We start from the raw sequence: 15265 nt of genomic DNA, 5'->3' as shown, positions 1-15265 counted from the left end.
CATATAACTGGAAAAAAGTCCCCTTCTGGTTTCAAACGAATTTAAACTATCTTCCTTGACTAATTTTTCTCCTGTGTCAGACAAATCTTGTTGGGGCAGGACCAGTTTAAAACCCTCTTGCCCTTAAAACACTAGATACATCCAGGAACATCCTACAATGCAAAGTGCCATAAGAGAAGGATTCTGTAGGACCAGTGATATAACTGATCTGAGGAAGCCTGGATGCTATTAACATTGATGGGAGCCAGTCAGGCAGTGGTGGGTTGTTTCTCCTCAGTTGTTTCCTCCAACAGCAGCATGATGAGTTCATGCAGGAGTTTGTAGATCCTTGAGTAAACCCATGCTGTGGGATGCAGAAAATGCAATGTGTCATGGCAGGAGAGGGCACCCTCCGCGTGCAGGAAGTCCCCATCTGTATCCAGTGCTGAACATTAGCAAGCTTGAGCAGGGAACCCTTTACAAGTTGGTTTGCCTCAGAGGGTTGGGCTTCTTACCTCGAGGAAACAAACCCAGTACAATGATTTTGGCCTGTGGCTACCTTGCGTTGATAAATTGTATGATGGCCTAATTCCATTTGCCACTTCTGCTGTGTTTTTATGGTTGTTTCTTTCTTCCCAGACAAAAATGACCTCAAGTTTAATATTCTCCAGTTCTCCATCCTTTAGTCTGCATGAAACAAGTCTTGTCGCATCTGCTCCAATTCCAAAATTCCATGTACAAAGTGGGGAAAAAAAGCTCTCGCCATATCCCATATTGCTGCATTAACTGTACCGTGGAGTCCCCCACAAATAGTACATCAGGCTTATTGTCTTTACATCCAGGACAAATCTGTTGTGCTGAGACATACATTTGTCATCTCTTTAAATGTTGTCTGCTGCATGTAAAGTAGCTGGTAGGTTTGAGTCCCCTTGGCTCATTACACACTAGGCAGAGGATGCAAGTGGGCCCCAAGCAGCTGTGGCATCCTCAGGTGACATATCTGTACCTCACTCAGTCCCACTGGCCAGGCTCCAGCATGTCCCTCCTCAGACCCCAGCACCAGCAGCAGCCGCTTCTCTTCCTGTCTTGACCACGACAGCTAAGACAACTTTTCTTGGACCTCTTTTGCAAATATGCTTCTTTAAATGCTTTAAGTTGCTTTATTTATTTATTTTTTCTAAGATCCAGCAGAGTGCTAGTGGGTGTGTTTTAGAGGATCTAATGACTAAGACTCAACTAATTTACCTGACTTACAGAGATAAGTATGAGTATTTGGCCGGGTTGCACAGGAAGTACAGATAATTGATCCATTGCTGGTAATTACATTTTACAAGAAAAGAAACTGACTATATGTTATAAAAAGAAAAATGTCTCAGTACATAGTTTAACATCTATTTTACCTTTCTCATTCTAACCCAGGTTGTATATCTTTTAACCAGATTAAGAAATTCTCTAGAAAGCATTCATTATTTAAGGCATCTGGGTGGCTCATTGTTTGAACATCTGCCTTTGGCTCCTGTTGTGATCCTTGGGTCCTGGGATCAAGTCCTGCATCAGGCTCCCCACAGGGAGCCTGATTCTCCCTCTGCCTATGTTTCTACCTCTCTCTGTGTGTCCCTCGTGAAGATAAATAAAAAAATTTTTTTAAAAAGAGAAGAAGAAGAATTCATTAGCATTACTTCACTAACAGAAACACACAATTCGAGTGACCTATTTTGTGGTAAGTCCATGAAAATCAAACAAACAAATGAACAAATAAAAATAAATAAGTTCATATGCCATCTACCAGAAGAAACAGACATGTGAAGACCTTGCAATAAGTGCAATTAATGCTGTGAAGCAAAGTACACTTACTTTGCTTAGGCAAAGGAAACATAAGTCAAGGAATAGAGATGGACAAGTGCAATTCTTTTTTTTCCAGATGCAGTTCCTTCTCAAGAAAACTATGAGCTTTTGCTGCAATTAAAACATGTGGAAGAAATTGCAACTAAAATCTGGAAGGCAGTTTACTGCCAGAGAGTGGAAGATCTTGAAAGAGATGTAAAGGAGTTTGGGTTATAACAGATCTACAAGTTTGGTAAGAAAAGTGGTATGACCAAATAATTAGTTTTACAAAGTAAAGTCTGGCTAGCATGGGGAACGTGGTTTAGAGTAAAAACTAAATCAAAAAGACTACTTCTACAAGCTCGGATGAGAGACAGTTGAAACTGGTATAGGGCAGTAGTAATGTATATTTTGTAATAAAATAGTTGGATTCTTCATGTAGTACTGGGTTAAGTGAAAAGAGAAGAAAGAGAGTTGGTGAAAAAGAAGGCAAAAGCTGGGGCTTATTTACAATACAAGAAAATCCAGGGGTTGGAGTGAAAATCAGAAGAGAAGAGAGAAGTAAGTAAAGGGAAAGTGGGAAATCACAATTTATACCTCTCTGCTGTCAAAAAATTATTTAGAACCACAGACATTTTTTTTTCTGAAACAAATACTTCCAATTGTTTGCCCTATGGGATGTTTTCACCATACACACTTAGCTAAAATGTGAGCTTTTAGGGACGATAGCATACAACATTGCTTCCAGAAGCTTTAAAGTCTAACAGCTGAAATGTTTTCCTGAATTCAGTCCTTTATCTTTTTTTCCCCCTGACCATACCATTAAGCAGTACTGTAAAATTGGTTTTGTTATTAGCCTAGGGCTTCTAGTAAGCACTTTTAGTTTTTTAAAGGGTGAATATCACAGACCCTTATGCCCTAAGTAATTGAGATATCAGTATAGCCTTAATTTTATTCATGGAGATTTACATTCAATTTCCATTAACCTTAATAGAAAGCCATTACCTAACTGGTACGGGTTATTGGTAATTCAAAATAATTCAAGATAGACTTACTTCATTTGATATTTTTTGTTACAAATGTCAACAACTTCCATTTAAAACTAAGTATGCATCATGTTATCTACTCCTAGGCAATACTGCACATGGGCAAAACTAATCATTTTATAGGAAATTAAATATTAAAAGCATTGCATTTTCCAAGACTGTTGAAGTATCCTTTAAAAAATACTCAGTCCTTATTATTATTTTAAGAAGTGTCTAATAACTTGGAAAGTTGTCTCAGAGAAAATTTCTTCTTGATGTCAGATTCAAACAGCAAAACAAAACCACACAAAACATCAGCACATGCCAAACATAAGATACAAAGCTTTGCTGTTAATATTAGGTTTTTAAAATGTATTTGGGAATTTGTATAATTTGGATGATGGGATTACATAAAGGCCAATATATAAGATTGGGAAACAGAAACAAATTAATTTGAATTTAGTTTATAGGTAAAATATTAAAATTAAAACCTAAATATTAAGTGATTATATATGAATATGTGTATATATATGAATTAATAAGAATGTCAGTTCATGCCCATCTACAATTAAGGTGGTTATAGAAAACACACACACACACACACGAATCATTACGATAATATCATCCATAAATTCTTCTTTGACATTTATATTTGTGTATTAATTTTTTTTAAATTTGTGTATTTAAACAGCATTTCTAGTTATGTGTTTTCTATGTATTTGGAGCACAATTTATTATGGGATAATCAATAAAAATATATTCCACCTTTTATTTGCCACATTTTCCATATAGTAAAATTAGGATAATATGAGGTAAAATTCTCTATTCCTAGAAAGAGTTAAAAGATATTTGCATAATGAATGCTAAAATACAACTAGTTGACTATATGTACAAATCAAATTTCCAAAATTTAATGTTATATGTTTTAATGTTATAGTAGAAATATATTAAATTGCTTAGACTATTGTTGTAACTGTTTTCCAAGAACAGCTTTATACAAAGTCAATGAATGGGCCTAATATTTAGTGGTCTGAAATGAAGTAAGCCTCGTTCTGCTAGTCTTTTTGTTTTTGATATCTAACCTGTGATTAAAGTAAGAGGTAGAGAAACAGAAAGGATTTCAGTCTTCTGAGCAAATGTTTTCCAATGTCTGTATCATTGGGGATTTTGTTTAAATGTGTATCTGATTCTGTAGGTCTGGAGTGAAGGATCTAAGACTACCTTTCTATTAACCTCCTAAATAATGCCAATATTGATACTCTAAGGACCATACTTTGGGTAGCAAGTCCATTTCTCCTGATTTTCCCAATTAGAAAATAAGCTCAAGGAACTCTTTGATCCCCAAAAATCATAAAACGGATCATGGGCAGAACCCAAACTATATAGTTATTGTTACTCTATTAGTGACTTATAAATATTCTTTATGTTTCTAAAATTGATTATATTATTCTCTTTTGTCACAGAATTTATATTTTAGTTTAATTTAATTCAGTACTACATCACTGGTAGTGACATTTTCTAATAAGTTATTGATAGTAGAAGGGGAACCCTGAATTGAGCAGACCATTGATATCCCTTAGGAGAAATGAAAAATTAAACCTAAACCAGTATTGGAAGCAAGAGTGACCTATAATAACAATATAATACCTTATGTGTGTCAGTGGTATTGATAATTTGATATGGAAGTACTGCATTGTGCTCTTAATTTTGGTATGATGATTCAATTTGATTGGCACAAAAAATTCATTTGAATCTACTCTTTAAACCTTTGTATATATTTTCCCCCGTGAGTTTAGTCAAGGATGCCAAATCATTGCAGCAGAGTTCTCAACTGGTATAGAGATTTTCTTTACCATGTATGATGAAGTTCATTATAATCTGGAGTAAGGTTACTGCCAGGTCCATCTGCTTGCTTTAAACTGGAATGAGAAAGCATAGATAGTTGATTTGTATTGATGTAATCCCTAATTTGATTATGTTTCAATCATTCCAAAAGCTTTTAAAATGTGTTGCAGAATAAATTTGGGATGATTACACATTGTCTTCCACTAATAATAGGTATAAATTCAGCACATTTTAAAAGCCTGCATGAGTGTATCAGTTTACAGGAGTGATACTGATATTACCTACAGTGATGCATTTCAAGGAGAAAACAAACAGTGAGATAAATGGAAATACAACTATTTTTTGAATAGACTCCTTCTTAGGGAAAATTTCCACTCATATTTACAAGCTTTTAAGGTAAAAAGTAACCTAGCAGTCAGAAATAATCAGTGCTCTCAAGTAGCTGGCATTTTGTCAAGTGGGTTTATTCATATACTTGTTAGTTTCTAAGTAATGTTAGCTAGCTCAAAGGGAAAGATCTGGTCATGGTGTCTCCTAAAGCATCTGTTTTCACACTTGGAGGGGAGACAGAGGCACATGGCTGACAATAACTAAAAATGAAAAAAAAAAAAAAGAGAAAACAAAACAAACAAAACCTGTGTTTTCAAGGCCTCTTCTATATCCCACTTTAGACTGCTATGGGCTCTGTACTTGGTCCAGTTCTCCCCAAAACACCCAGCTCTGGGACTTTTCATACTCTCTTCCCCCATGCAAAGTAAGAACACTTGTCCTTTATCTTCCCAACTTGATTTCCTATTGACAGAGCAGTGTGTATCATTGCATTGGTGATTAACACTTCCACTTGTTTATCAATGACTCATGAATTATGGAATGTATGGTTTTGATAATGACACAAAGTGCTGGATTTAGAGAATATGATCTATTACTCCATTCATTCAACACATTTATACTGTGTGCTTAAAATAGTCAATACTGCTTTGCAGGACTAAATTACAGAGGTATAAATGATATTTCATACCCCTTATAACTTAGAAAATAATAATAAACAGAAATTTCAGGCATCTTAAAAATCCTTTGGGTGTGCAATGTTATGTATTTTATTTTGATATGTTTTGGCACCTATAAATTACAATACACAATCAACTCTAAGTTGTGCCTATATATAAGACTGTGTCTGTCAATCTCATTTACAATTGCATCCAAAAGCATAAGATACCTAGGAATAAACCTAACCAAAGAGGTAAAGGATCTATACCCTAAAAACTATAGAACACTTCTGAAAGAAATTGAGGAGACACAAAGAGATGGAAAAATATTCCATGCTCATGGATTGGCAGAATTAATATTGTGAAAATGTTACCCAGGGCAATTTACACGTTTAATGCAATCCCTATCAAAATACCATGGACTTTCTTCAGAGAGTTAGAACAAATTATTTTAAGATTTGTGTGGAATCAGAAAAGACCCCGAATAGCCAGGGGAATTTTAAAAAAGAAAACCATATCTGGGGGCATCACAATGCCAGATTTCAGGTTGTACTACAAAGCTGTGGTCATCAAGACAGTGTGGTACTGGCACAAAAACAGACACATAGATCAATGGAACAGAAGAGAGAACCCAGAAGTGGACCCTGAACTTTATGGCCAACTAATATTCGATAAAGGAGGAAAGACTATCCACTGGAAGAAAGACAGTCTCTTCAATGAATGGTGCTGGGAAAATTGGACATCCACATGCAGAAGAATGAAACTAGACCACTCTCTTTCACCATACACAAAGATAAACTCAAAATGGATGAAAGATCTAAATGTGAGACAAGATTCCTTCAAAATCCTAGAGAAGAATACAGGCAACACCCTTTTTGAACTCAGCCACAGTTAACTTCTTGCAAGATACATCCACAAAGGCAAAAGAAACAAAAGCAAAAATGAACTATTGGGACTTCATCAAGATAAGAAGCTTTTGCACAAGGCGCCAACATGGCGGCCGAGCGCAAGACGAAACTGTCCAAGAACCTGCTGCACATGAAGTTCATGCAAAGAGGACTGGATTCGGAGACCAGGAAACAACTAGAAGAGGAAGAAAAGAAAATCATTAGTGAAGAGCACTGGTATTTGGATTTGCCAGAGCTTAAAGAAAAAGAAAATTAATGCTTCAGATGAATGCTAAGAACAAAGTGGAAGAAGTTGAAAGTGAAGCAGTGGAGCTTCATGTGTCAGATGAAGAAATGGCCAGATGTGAGATATGAGACCTTGGTGGGGACAATTGGAAAAAAGTTTGCCAAGAAGAGAGACCGTGCTAATTATGAAGAAGATGAAAATGGACACATAAAACCAACAGTTAAAGTAAAGAAGATGTTTTTAAAGCCCCAGGATTAAAGTAGATGCTTTAAGACAGAGCTCAGGGAAGCCTCCTAAGAGTAAGCATATTGTGGAACTCATTCTGATGGCCTCTGTGTAGCTCTTAATACTATGATGTTTATTTGCAAAGAAATGGATAATTTTGGAAATATGCCATTTTTGAAACAGATGTGCGGTGGATGTTATACATCCTTTGCTTAATGGTGTTCATCAGGAATGGATTTTTAGCCCTCGATCTTCAAATATACAGAGGTATGTGGTTGCTTCCTAAAGACTTTTTTGACCTCAGATTTTTTTTTTAATAGGGCTTTCAGGTCACTGACCTTGAATTGACACACATAAATTAAATCATTTTTAAGTTATCCTTATGTTTATATTTTACTTTAAGTTATTAATCATGCCAAGCCAATTTATACATACATTTTGGAATCAAATGTCATGAGGACCTATTATATGTAAATTCATGAAAAATAAATATGCCTCTCTAGCCAGAAGTACTTGCATGCTACCAAGTCATTGTTAGTTTGTGGAATTACGAGTTTTGCTTAAAGCTTTTATTAATAAAAATTGTTCTGTAATAAAAAAAGAAGCTTTTGCACAGCAAAGGATACAGTCAACAAAACTAAAAGACAACCTACAGAATGGGAGAAGATATTTGCAAATGATGTATCAGATAAAGGGCTAGTTTCCAAGATCTATAAAGAACTTATTAAACTCAACACCAAAGAAACAAACAATCCAATCATGAAATGGGCAAACGACATGAACAGAAATCTCACAGAGGAAGACATAGACATGGCCAACATGCACATGAGAAAATGCTCTGCATCACTTGCCATCAGGGAAATACAAATCAAAACCACAATGAGATACCACCTCATACCAGTGAGAATGGGGAAAATTAACAAGGCAGGAACCCACAAATGGAGAGGATGCGGAGGAATGGGAACCCGTCTTGCACTGTTCGTGGGAATGTGAACTGGTGCAGCCACTCTGGAAAACCGTGTGGAGGTTCTTCAAAGAGTTAAAAATAGACCTGCCCTACGACCCAGCAATTGCACTGTTGGGGATTTACCCCAAAGATTCAGATGCAATGAAACGCCGGGGCACCTGCACCCCGATGTTTATAGCAGCAATGTCCACAATAGCCAAACTGTGGAAGGAGACTCAGTGTCCATTGAAAGATGAATGGATAAAGAAGATTTGGTTTATGTATACAATGGAATATTACTCAGCCATTAGAAATGACAAATAGGGATCCCTGGGTGGCGCAGCGGTTTGGCGCCTGCCTTTGGCCCAAGGCGCGATCCTGGAGACCCGGGATCGAATCCCACGTCGGGCTCCCAGTGCATGGAGCCTGCTTCTCCCTCTGCCTGTGTCTCTGCCTCTCTCTCTCTCTCTCTCTCTCTATGTGTGACTATCATAAATAAATAAAAATTAAAAAAAAAAAAAAAAGAAATGACAAATACCCACCATTTGCTTCAACGTGGATGGAACTGGAGGGTATTATGCTGAGTGAAGTAAGTCAATCAGAGAAGGACAAACAGTGTATGTTCTCATTCATTTGGGGAATATAAATAACAGTGAAAGGGAATATAAGGGAAGGGAGAAGAAAAAGACTCCTAACTCGGGGAAACGAACTAGGGGTGGTGGAAGGGGAGGAGGGCGGAGGGTGGGGGTGAATGGGTGACGGGCACTGAGGGGGGGGCACTTGACGGGATGAGCACTGGGTGTTATTCTGAATGTTGGTAAATTGAACACCAATAAAAAATTAATTTATTTAAAAAAAACTTTAAGAATTACCCATAAAAAAAAGGAAAAGTAAAAGAGTCAAATGAATCATTTTTTGTTTTATTCTAGCATTTTAGTTTTACAGCTCTACATAGAGAAAATGGAAGTGCATTTACTATGGACTAGTCCAGAACCAAATGAAATATTAGTAATGTATGCAATCTGAAAAATGCATTTGCAATTATATCTCAAGGATTCATTTTATATTTCTAGGATCCAAGACAACTCCAAATGTAACTTCAGTAAGCCAGAATCAATCTAAGATCTTAAGTCAGGAAAATTTACTCGGAACAAATAATGGAAAAGTACACATGAGTGCACACACCAAGTCACACACAGGTATGCACACATGTGCTGAGAGTTTTCTTTCTTTTCTTTTTTTCCCCAAACATCACAATGGGCAAAATGATAAAAACATGTTGGAGCTAATGTAGAAGAGCATTTAGATAACTCAGTACCAGATAAGAAACTACCTCCTAACAGCATAATTTGGCCCTTAAAGCCACTGGCAACATTTCTAAACATCTAATAATTACACACTTGAACCTCTTTCTAGAGTTCAACCTGAAGTTAAAGCTCACCTCGGGGCTTACTAAAAACTTATGCATTGCCAAATCTTAACTTTTCTCTGCATGGCTAGAAGGAATCTAATTTCCTCAGCTCTATATCTGACATTTCAGCTACAACATCCTTTACATTGGTTTGTCTTACTAACAGCAGAATTTATTTGTGGCTATTTTTGTCCCACTTTTGTAATAAACAGACGGACCCATAAAATGGTATTATTTTATTAATATTTGTTTGCCTTCTAGATATATCACAAGAGTTATTCTCAAAAATATTACATGTATCATATAGTTACATTTTCCAAATGCTTTCAATTCAGTAGTTAATTCAAAAAGTCCCTCTGAAGATAGATTGCTACCATTTTGATTAATATTTCTTGGCATAACAGCTTCCCATTTAGCTGCAAAATTGTATTCTAATTAAATTCTTTTCAAGAAGCTATGCAAATTATTGGCAGACTTAATGCTCCCAGCATGTATCTTTTCTTCCACTGCAAAGATTTCAGGAATTTTATGCACAATTAATTTACTAGCGACAATATCTTTATGTGTGTAATTCATAATACTGTATTATTTGGGGATATCTCTTTCCTTTAAAAGAAAATCCAAGAGATAGAGACATTTTTCAATTTTCATTTTTTTCTCTGACTGCAAATTAACTTCATTTGGATGGCTGAGTTGAACTTTTGGAAAACTTACTTCTACAGAGTGTTTTAATTGATAATTTTTGCATCAAAGCCCAAATTTCAAATAGGCAGACATTCCGTTCATTCTCTGTCATATGGTTGTGTGTGTCAGTGAAGAGCACAAGCACAAATTCCTATTTTCTTTATACTATATCTCTTTTCTCATTGACTCTCATTGTTATTCCTCTCTTTCAGTTCCCATCAAGGGCTTGTTAGCTAATTCTAGTTGTTTGAGAAATTATTTAATTTCTGGCAGGCTAGCCAAAAATAAACTAGAACACTTGGATTAATTCAACTTGTTTTTATGAAATCTTAAATCTAACAACAATTGGGACAAAAACTCTTAATAAACATTTATTGAATAAACTTCTCCATATCTGCAATGATAAGACAACATTCCCCCATGATTTTCCTAAATTCATTGCCAATTATGATAGTAAAAAGCTGAATTACCATGGCCAGATTCCTTAATCTCTCTGTGGCTCAGCCTCTTTGCTGTGATATTAAGATAAAGGTAATGTTTATTTCATAGAATTATTTGAGGGATTAAATTAAATACATATGCAATGAGTGGGTCAGTGTTTGGCATATGCCATTCACAGTATAAATCTACTATAATAACAATAATAATTGGCTTCCTAACACATGTAACCCTCAGTTAGTTTTTAGGAAACTAAGATCGTGAAATAGCAGACAGATGGCATGGATCTAGTCAAGTCCAGGAACTCAGAGAGGAAATGGCAAAGATCAGAAATAATATTTACATGTTGACAGATAAAATAGAAAATGGAATAAGAACATGAGGTTATAGGTAGGTTCTGAATTTGAGTGATGTAGAATTGATTTAAAAAAAAAAAAAGCCAAAGAGAGTGTGAAAATTGCAAGTCTGATGAGAACTGTTCTTTTGACAAGCAAGGTAGAATGGAGCAGAGTGGAGATGAGAGATCTATAACAGCCCAAAAAACAAATACACATTAACTTAAGCAATATCAAAAACCCCTTTCAACAAAAAATGCCAGTCTCTTTTAGACAGATTGACCAAATTCTTAGCATGATTTAAGTGATGGAGAGAAATGTAGTACATCCTTTTTATAACATATTTTGTTGTTTCTCACACATTAAGATTTGGATTCCAAATTTTAAACATTTACACTTTGATAAATTTATTTTTGTTATTGACATTAGGCTTTACATATAACATTTACAACATATTTTGAAATTCTCAACTGAAAGATTTTTTGTTTTTGTTTTTTAAAGATTATTTGTTTATTCATAAGGGACACACACAGAGAAGCAGAGACATAGGCAGAGGGAGAAGCAGGCTTCATGCAGGGAGCCCGATGTGGGACTCGATCCTGGAACTCCGGGATCATGCTCTGAGTCAAAGACCCAACTGCTGAGCCACCCAGCCGTCGCTCAACTGAGAGTTTTTCTAATCAATCCGATTATATTAAAAGAGAATAATAACAACTATGCATTTTGAATCATTTACTATGTACCAGTAGCTGTTCTATACTTGTTCTAATCCATTTACTTCTCATTCAGTCTAATGGAATACTAGAGAGAGATAAGGACAAAGGTAACTTGGTCCCAGAGCTCATAAAGAACATTAAGATCAGTCTGCCTCTTTAGGAAACAAATGAAGTAGAGGCACCATGATAAGCACAGAGGAACCCTAATTAGAATATCATTATTGTGGTAAAGCTTCTAGAGTCAAGTAATTTATAGATTGCTGATTTTATTTTTTCTTATACCTCATATGTTTTCACTCTACTAAGTATATTTTATATAGGCAATCAAATGAACAAAGAGGCGAATATGTCTGGGCATTTTGCAGTGAGAACTGCCCCCTGGCCCTCCCACACTCCCACTCTTATGCCAAGGTAGCACACTTCCATATCCAAACATCCTTCCCCTTGTATGGACATGGTTGAAAACTGATTTAAAGGCACTATTTCCAGATGGACCAGGGCTTAACTGCATGTGATAAGGTTAGCTTATTATTGACCTAAAGAGAGCAACAGGAGTTGTACTGCATTTCAGTGTATAATTCAAAGAGGATAAATGTAACACACCTTGTACAGCCGCACTGTCTGTGGCCAAGAAACACAGCTGTGATACTGTTCCCTCTTCCAATTCTTCACAGTCACTTTCTTTCTCTTGCTAATGCATCAGGAGAGAGAACTTTTCCCCAACTGGTCTTTTCTCCTGAGAAGAAGTGAAATAAATAATGAAATAATAAATATTAAATCAATTCCTTTATCTTACTTAGGGAAGGAAGCTCAATAAATCAAAACAATCTTTTGTCTTCTTGAAACATGTATCAATGCATACTGAAATTTAATCATAAACATAGTAGGGTTTTCCATGATCAGAGAGGAGATAAGCATTATATTTTATAAGAAAATGACTAAATGCAATCTGACATTTTTATTTAACCCTTTTTATCTGAATACCAACCTTGTATAATGGCAAATTGAATTTGAAGATATTTTCTGTTAAAAAATGTTTAAATTCTAAAGTATATCATTTAAAGTTTTTGCCTTTATAAATGGAGCAGTGTCCATACATTGTTTTGATGGTTTAATATTATTTGTTCCCTCACTTAAATCTGTTTGTTCACCTTTAGTTTCTAAAATACACTGAAATCAAAAGTTTGTTTTTCCATGCAAGATATATGCAAGGAGATTAATCACTATGTAGCAAGAAAACTAGTGGCACAGTAAATTATGCTCCCTAATGTTTAATAGTTATATTAAATAAATACATTTTCTAGATAAAACCCAATAACATTTATATTTAAGAAAAAGCCAAGATAATCACCAAAATCTGGGTGATCTTTAAATATCAAAAAGATTATCAATAAGAAATTTTACAACCCCAAATTCTGAAAAAGCCAAATTCCGAATGTGTTGAAAAAAATACTTTTACTTATTTGTGATATTTTTAGTTTATAAAACTGTCAAGAATATTTTAAAAACAACAAAGGGAGTTTTACAGCTTATGGATAATAACTTAGAGCTAAACGATATATTTACAGGCATCTTACAAGTATACCTCTGTTGAGCTCCAGAAAGTATTATGCATGGTGAAATTAATCTTTGATCAACTGGACCAGAATAGAGATATTAAAGTGACAATTTTTTGTTTGTTTTTGGTTTTGTCAATTGCCAAACAGCTGTGTTCCTATGTAACTGAGATCAGCATTAAAATATTTCAGAAAGCTGGGCAAACAAAAGTGTTCCAGGTGAGGAAATCATGAATCAAATATTTTCTCATTCAAAACAAGAAATCTTGTTATTATGATCTATCATTCATATTCTATGTAAAAATATAAAAACCCTTCATTTTGAATAGTGTCTTTGATTAGAAAGGCCATTGACATTTCAAATTCCTATTACAACATTAACTGACTGAAGAAAATATGATTTGCTAGTAAAGCCATTAGGAAAATAAATGCCATCTCTTATCAAGTTCTATAGAATGTTTAACTAAAGTCAATTTGGATGAATCCAATGCTTTTACCTATTACCAGGACACAGTGTATCAACATTACTCTCAAGCAATAGAGAAAACTGGACATCCTAAGTCTAAAAGAAGAGTAGGTAAAATGCAAAGGGCACATATCAACAAACATCTACCATTTAGATCAGGGATGACCTGAAGCATATCAACAAACATCTACTATTCAGATCAGGGATGACCTGAAGCAATCAGTAAGCAAAAGAACCTTCAAAACTTCAGTGGCAATCAGGAAGACATAGTCAAGAGAGTCATTTAAAGCCACATTTAATTTCATGAAAGTATAAACTTTATGATCATTTTATTGAGATGTAACAAATATATTATAGTGTTAGTTTGCATTAAAAATTCACTCTAAGGTATTTTCCATAATTTATTCTTTGGTCTTGTTTAATACAAACATTCATTCTATATATATTTCATTATAATTGTTCAAATTGTAAATTATTCAAGCCATGTGCTTTCTGACATTATTTTTAGCCATTTTTACTGATTATTGAACTTCCACCAAAATATAAGACTGATTACATTCATGTCCCTAATGTGTAGAAGGTTTACCTTGAAAATATAATAATTTTCTTGATAAATTAAGGAAAATACACACTTTAAAAAGTTATTATTTTCTAATTTTAATATATTTTTGCATTGCTAAGTAAAATTTAGGTATGTAAGAAAATATACCAAGAAAGCAATGCACATTTTAGGCTAAGAATTTCAAATTAGACAAAGATTGATAAGATTTCTTTCAGGCTAAGAATTTCAAATTAGACAGATATTGATAAGATTTCTTTCATTCAAAAATTTTAGGGATGCCTGGGTGGCTCAGTTTTAAGTATCTGCCTTCAGCTCAGGGCATTATCCTGGAGTCCCAGGATCAAGTCCCATATTGAGCTCCCTGCATGGAGCCTGCTTCTCCCTCTGCCTGTGTCTCTGCCTCTCTCTGTGTGTCTCATGAATAAATAAATACATTTCTTAAAAAATTGATCCAATTATAATAAGTGGACAAAAGATCTGAACAAACACCTCACCACATGGCAAATAAGCATTAAAAAATAAAATAGGGCAGCTCGGGTGGCTCAGCGGTTTAGTGCCGCCTTCAGCCCAGACAGAGCGTGATCCTGGAGACCTGGGATTGAGTCCCACATCAGGCTCCCTGCATGGACCCTGCTTCCCACTCTGCCTGTGTCTCTGCCTCTCTCTCTCTCTCTCATGAGTAAATAAATAAAATCTTTAAAAATAAATAAATAGAGAGGAGGGGCAAGATGGCGGAAGAGTAGGGTCTCCAAATCACCTGTCTCCACCAAATTACCTAGAAAACCTTCAAATTATCCTGAATATCTATGCATTCGGCCTGAGAATTAAAGAGAGAACACCTGGATATATACAGAACTTTCCATCCAAACGCAACTGAATACACATTCTTATCAAGTGGACATGGAACTGGGTCCCAAATCAGGTTTCAACCAATAAAAAAAGACTGAGATTGTCTCCTGCATATTCTCAGAACACAATGCTTTGAAACTAGAACTCAATCACAAGAAGAAATTTGGAAGGAACTCAAACACATGGAGGTTAAAGACTGTCCTACTAAAAGATGAATGGATCAAGCAGGAATTTAGAGAAGAATTAAAAAGATCCATGGAAACCAATGAAAATGAAAATACAAC

The 15265-nt window shown here is 35.2% G+C and overlaps 2 pseudogenes; one reads left to right on the top strand and one right to left on the bottom strand.

Moving 5' to 3' along the window:
- Window positions 1-248: 248 nt before the first annotated feature.
- LOC100686218 lies at window positions 249-917 on the bottom strand (annotated as a pseudogene).
- A 5731-nt stretch (window positions 918-6648) lies between these two features.
- On the top strand, window positions 6649-7112 carry LOC111095351 (annotated as a pseudogene).
- The last annotated feature ends 8153 nt before the right edge of the window (window positions 7113-15265 follow it).

The sequence above is a fragment of the Canis lupus genome, chromosome 3, assembly GCF_011100685.1.
Source record: "Canis lupus familiaris isolate Mischka breed German Shepherd chromosome 3, alternate assembly UU_Cfam_GSD_1.0, whole genome shotgun sequence".
NCBI lineage: Eukaryota > Metazoa > Chordata > Mammalia > Carnivora > Canidae > Canis > Canis lupus.
This window is presented reverse-complemented; position numbering and strand designations above follow the sequence as displayed.